The following is a 6,670-nucleotide window of genomic DNA, read 5'->3' on the forward strand; positions in this document are numbered from 1 at the left end:
AGAGAGAGAGAGAGAGAGAGAGAGAGAGAGAGCAAATGAAAAGAAGTCAATCAACCAATTTTAACTGGTTTTCTTTCGCTCATCTTTAATCTCAGTGTTCACTTCCTCATTCCTTCATTAACAACTCAGGTGACTCGTAAAGGTAAAGACTGTTTTTTTATTTTTTTATTTTATATTTCTGAGGAATCAATAAGTTTAGCACCCCAAGGCGTTCCTCCATCAATAATAATGGATAATCACCACTTCCTAAACCACCTTTTCTTCCTCTTCGTTCTCCTCTTGCTTGTCTGTTTCCTTATTTCTCCCACTGATTATTTGGTGATATAGTTCCCCACATGCAGCCCCGTAAGGACCAATAGATCTGCTGCTGTTTGTTCTTTATTTTTGTTCATCTCTGTGTGAGTGTGTGTGTGTGTGTGTGTGTGTGTGTGTGTGTGTGTGTGTGTGTGTGTGTGTGTGTGTGTGTGTGTGTGTTTTCTTCTTCTTGTGGTTATCTTCTTATATAAGTTGTTATTTCACGCAGTTAAACTATCTGTCTTGTCTCTACCAAACAGTTGCATTTAGTCTCCAAACAGCCATGCAAGGACCAGAAGATTTGCTATTGTTTGGCTAATCTTTGTAATTCTATGTGATCTTCCTCTCCTTGTCCTGGTCCTCCTCCCTGTATAGTCCCCACAAAGAGCTCTTGTTCTTTGTTTTTCTTTTGCATTCCTTGTGTTTTTTCCGTCATCCTCCTCCTCCTCCTCCTCCTCCTCCTCCTCCTCCTCCTCCTCCCCCTCCTCCTTTTCCTCCTCCTGCTCCGTTACTTGTTGTCATATCAAGAAAGGCTAAAATCATTATCTTTCTTCTATTTTCAGTAACAATTTATTCCTCGTGAGTTGAAAAAATGTTTGGATTTTTTTTTCACGAAATATTACAAAACTGATCCCGGAATGCTATTAATAATAAGTATTGACGCGTGATTGAATATTGTGTTGCTGTAAAGAGAAATATTTCATGAATGGATTTTTAAGTGTATTTCAGTGCTCAAGGTTAATGCTTCTTTTCTTTAATACTTTACGCTCTTTCATAAGGTAGTAAAACTTCATTTACCTATTTTCCATTAATGCCATTTACTCCCTCATTCATTTCCTTCCTTCCTTCCTTCTTTCCTTCCTTCCTTCATTCATTCATTCATTCATTCATTCATTCATTCACTCATTCAGTCACTCACTCACTCACTCACTCACTCACTCAGCCAGTCAGTTATTTCATATCTGAGAGTGTCACTGTAAGCATTACTTATAGATAATCAATATAGATTTTTGTTTATTTATCATTTTTTGAGGGTCAAAGCTGTGGCATGTAAGCACAAAACATATCGATGGTCGTCCTTCAAGCTGTCAATGAAGTAGTACATATAATCGTTATTTCTTCTATGACATTCGTTACCGATATACTCCTAAGTGTCCTCTTTATTAACGAACAATATGGGCCAACAAACTTAGCAAGAAAATGGTAGGTAAGTGCACAGAGAGCTTAACGAAAAGGTTCACTATTTTTACGTATGATGACACCAGATGGTAAGCTTGAAGTGGTTAGAAGCCAACTTGTGAATCAGCTGGGCTTTAGCAGTCTCGTTATTTTCTTTCCCATGTATACTTATGTTCTTATACTCTACTTTTATTACAGAATTTAAATGGATTGAAGGAAGAGGAGCGCAGATGGGGAATAGGCCTTCTTATGCTCTATCTGTTTTCCTTCGTTACCTCAGTGTGCATATGGAATTATCTTTAAAAATTCCAAAAGTGTTAGTGTGTGATCTTTTTGTGTATCTTTACCTTTCCTGTTCTGTTTGTCATGTCCTTACTGCCTTCGTCCTTACTGCTTTTGTTGTTGATATTTTTTACAACTGTCATTGTAATTAGTCGTTCTTATCACCATCATCGTTCACATCATTGTAATCACTTTCGTTACTGCAATCGTCATCATTATCATCATTACCGTCGTTGTCTTTCTAGTCATTCTTCTTGTCTCCTCCTCCTCCTCGTCCTGACAGGTGGCGTCTCGTCCTCACAAGCCGCCACCTCCCTTTCCTCTCTCCCCTTCCCCTTCCCCTCGTCCGGATGGCGGTGTCATCTACCTCTCGGCTCGTAATTGTACCCTCGCCCCTGTCCTGGCCGGAAGGCGCGAAGGGGCAGCTGATCGTGCAAGGCCGTTCACGTCTCCATCTCGCGCACCACTTGTCTTATTCAAGCTAAATTGCCACTAGTGAGTTTCTTAGTTTTTATTCCTCTTGTTTCTTTACTCTCTCTCTCTCTCTCTCTCTCTCTCTCTCTCTCTCTCTCTCTCTCTCTCTCTCTCTCTCTCTCTCTCTCTCTCTCTCTCTCTCTCTCTCTCTCGCTTCTTCCTTTGTTCTCGTTTTTTTTTTCCTTCATTCCTCCTTCCTTCCTTTCCTTTATTTCATGTCACCACGTCTTTCCTCCCTTCATCTTCCTCCTTCTCTTCCTCCCCCTCGTCTTATTGCTGCTGTTTCTCACTCCTCCTCCTCCTCCTCCTCCTCCTCCTCCTCCTCCTGTCTCTCTCTTCCTTCTGGTGCTGCTTCTCCTCCTCCCCCAACTCATCATCATCATCATACTCACCCTACCTCACCTCTTCCCTTTATCTCTTTTTTTCCTTTCTCCTCCTCCTCCACTACCACCGTAACCGCAACCACTCTCCTCCTCTCCCTCCTCCTCCTGCACCTTCTTTATTTTTTTTTGCTTTTTTAACCTCGAGTATGACTTCCGCCGCCCCGCCACTGACCCTTACTTCCTCCTCAGAGCGTCCACAGCTGGGCGGTGACGTGATGTGGTGGTGGTGGTGGTGGTGGTGACGACTGACGGAGCTTATTAACCAAGGGCAAAAGGACTGGCTGATCACGCCACGCAACTTTTGAGGGCTGGTAGAGAGAGAGAGAGAGAGAGAGAGAGAGAGAGAGAGAGAGAGAGAGAGAGAGAGAGAGAGAGAGAGAGAGACAGAGACAGAGAGAGAGAGAATCTGAGTGTACGCAAGTGTATATATATGTAGTATACCATTTTTAAAGGTCATTTAAAACCCTATAAAAGATATCTTCAATGATTTTCGAATTTACTTTTGCCACACACACACACACACACACACACACACACACACACACACACACACACACACACACACACACACACACACACACACACACACACACACACACACACACACACACATGCATGCAAGCACCCAAGCAAGCAAGCAGACAAGCTAACAAACATGTTATCTAATGTGATGAAGGAGAGAAGGAAGGAGGTGAGCAGAACAGAGAGAGAGAGAGAGAGAGAGAGAGAGAGAGAGAGAGAGAGAGAGAGAGAGAGAGAGAGAGTGAGAGAGAGAGACCTCCCTCATGCTTTGAACGTTACCAAGGGGAAAGAGAGAGAGGGAAAGGGAGGGAGGAAGACAGAGAGACAAGGCATGGGGAGGGGAAGGTTCAAGGAAGGAAGGAGGGAGGGGCATGATGTGGTGGGAAGGGCATCAACCTTTCCTGGGCTTTGGCGGGGCCACAATAAGGCATCTCCGGCCACGTCAAACACAAACGACTTGAGCCTAACCTGAGAGACAAACGAGACGTGGGTGACATTCTTAGAAACTCTGGAAGTGAATGCGTGGTATGACAGTGCCAGATAAAGAAGGAATGTGACACGTGGTCTTCTTCTGTCACTTCATTATTTTCCGTGTTCTTTATAATTTTCTGCGTATTTTTTCTTGCTTTGGTTCTTCCTTTTGTGTTTTAGGTTGGGTAATAGTATTTTTTCTTTCCTAATATGCTAACACGATGCAAGAGTGCATTTTTCTTCAAAGTATTGTAGGAGTAAAGATTGGGCAATGGGACCAAGAGGATACTTTATTCTTACAATGAGGCAAAGTGAAAACTTTGCCTCTTGGTTACTTTTATGGTGATCTAAACCTGTTATATAATTATATTGATACGTGGATACATTAGTAGATAAGTATATAGATAAATATGTAGTCAGGTAGATAGATAGATAGATAGATAGATAGATAGATAGATAGATAGATAGACAGATAGATAGACAGAGATAGAGACAAACGAGCAGGTCGATTTTGATTGATTGATTAGAAAAAATATGGTAAAATAGTGATTGGACAGCTTGGTAGGTAGGTAGGTAGATAGATAACTAAATAGAGAGAAAGATAGATAACCATTTTTGTATTTAATATGACAAATTGATTTTAAAGAAATGACTGTCGAGAGATTATTTTCCATTTTTTTTTTTATCCAGTTTTAATTTCCTGTATAAAAGAAAAAGTGTCATTCTTTCATTGCATAAAGAGAAGGTGGCAAATTACTCTTCACTTATGTATTTATTTATTCATTTATATATTTCTATCTTTATTCTCTTTGTCAAGTTGTTCATCTTTTTTAGTAATGCTGAGCTGTGAATCTTTACTCTTTTTTTCGTGGTTTAAGTCAAATCTTTTTTTACTCACCAGTCATCACATTCAGTAAGTATTTCAAAGTTTATTTCTATGACTTTAAGTATTCTTCTCTTTTTAACAAGCACGACTGAGTGTGTGCATGAAGATTGCATAAAAATATACCCATTAAACTGTCTAGGTCTTATGTCAGTGCAATAGGTAATCCTTGACTTTCATCCTTCACTTCATGGTAACGGTATTCTGACTGATCCTTTGGTCTAAGGACCGGAAAGAGAATGTCTGAGAAGCTATTGCACATCGGAAATATAGAAAAACAAACGGAAAACGACATAAAATTTTTCAATTTCTGCAAGTCGCCAATTTCTGGCTGGCATGGTTGAGTGAGTTAAGACAGGGCGAAAAATCTAATGGAAATTATAAGAACTAAGTAAGTTGACCGGCACTTCACTTCTCCAGCCACGACTGACCACCCGCGGCCGCCTTCTTGCAGAGCAGCAGACGAAAGCAGTTTCTTTTCCACTACTCTTTCTACTACCTCTCTCTCTCTCTCTCTCTCTCTCTCTCTCTCTCTCTCTCTCTCTCTCTCTCTCTCTCTCTCTCTCTGGCTGAGCAACTGCAGTAAACCAGACACGACCGCCCCCCTCTCGCCCTGCACACTCTCACAAAGACTTCCCTGCAAAAACACCACACAAGCAGACACCCGCCGCCTCCTCTTCTCCCACGACTGTTCTCTCGCACGCCCTCTTCACCTGCTCCATCCGCGGGCACGGCTCCCTCCCCCTGTCCAGCCCCACTCCTCACCTTCCCCTACGCCACTGTTCCCACTCCATCCTCCCCATCACAAAACATAGCGGTCAGCCTCCCCCTCCTCCTCCTTCTCGTCCTCCTCCTCCTCTTCCTCCTCCTTTCCTCTTGAGCAGATTACCTGGCGGGAGATGAGATGCTTGTCTTCAGGTATATCAAGGTGAGGTTTAATTAAAGAGAAAAAGTGCGTACATGTGAAAAGAATTTAATGTCTCAGGTGTTTGATGTGATCCTCTTGTTGTTGTTGTTGTTGTTGTTGTTGTTGTTGTTATTGTTCTTGTTGTTGTTCTTGTTATTGCTGCTGCTGGTGCTGCTGCTGCTGCCGCTGCTGTTTTTGTAGATTTTGTTTTTGTTGTTTTTGTTTTTGTTTGCGGTGGCGGTGGTGGTGGTGGTGTTCATAATGACAGTTGTATGTTGGAAATGGTAGCTTAGCAGTGCTGGTGGTAGTAGGGATAAAATTGACGTAAGACTAATTCATCAATATATATTAATGCTTTGTAAAGTGGCTCATCTCGGCTGGACACGAATTACTTATGAATTTCACATATTAATCCTCATCTTTTCCTACTATGGCATGAATTGACTCACAAAAAAGAAAGGAAAAAATGTACACCTGCCACAGAAGCAAGTCAGTACGTTATCAACTACAGAGAGAGAGAGAGAGAGAGAGAGAGAGAGAGAGAGAGAGAGAGAGAGAGAGAGAGAGAGAGAGAGAGAGAGGTAAAAGCTCTACAAACGCGGTATCTCAAAGCGCCAGAAAAAAAAAAAAAAAGAAAATCATTATGAAATTCTAAATGCGACATCCACACGTCGCCTTGATTAGTAGTAAGATAGAACAATACCTTCAGATTCTACAGCCCCCACTACTGTTAATCATTACACTAACTTCTGAATGCGAGGTCATGTTTTGTTGATGAAGGACGTGGGTTCGGTAGAAAGGAGGTCACTGATTTCTAGGTAAAGACCCTAACCGTTGCGCTGCCACGATCCCCCTCTCTTAACACTCACGCCGCTGTTAAGGAAATGTTTACATAGACGCATAGAAAACGGGAGAATGTGAGATTAACATTTCATCTCGACTACGCATGTGGTATTAAAGGAACTGCAGCAGAAATATAAGTGTTTAGAAAGTTGTAAAAGAATGTCTTGTCTGTGTCTTTTTTTTTTTTCATGTGGATAGGAAGGAATCCACTAGTGTGTGTGTGTGTGGAGGTAGGGATGTGTTTCGTAAGGCCAATAGATCATCAAGGCCAGTTAACAATCTAAGGGTCCATGGTTCCCCCGAGAGCCATGGCACAATTTCAGAGTTAGAAGTTTGAATTAGATTGGAAGTTCCGCATCATATATTATAATCTTTTTGTGCCATTAGATTGATTAGTGCTGCTACTAATCCAATATGAAAAAGATGATGTTA

The sequence above is a fragment of the Scylla paramamosain genome, chromosome 21, assembly GCF_035594125.1.
Source record: "Scylla paramamosain isolate STU-SP2022 chromosome 21, ASM3559412v1, whole genome shotgun sequence".
NCBI classification, from domain to species: Eukaryota; Metazoa; Arthropoda; class Malacostraca; order Decapoda; family Portunidae; genus Scylla; species Scylla paramamosain.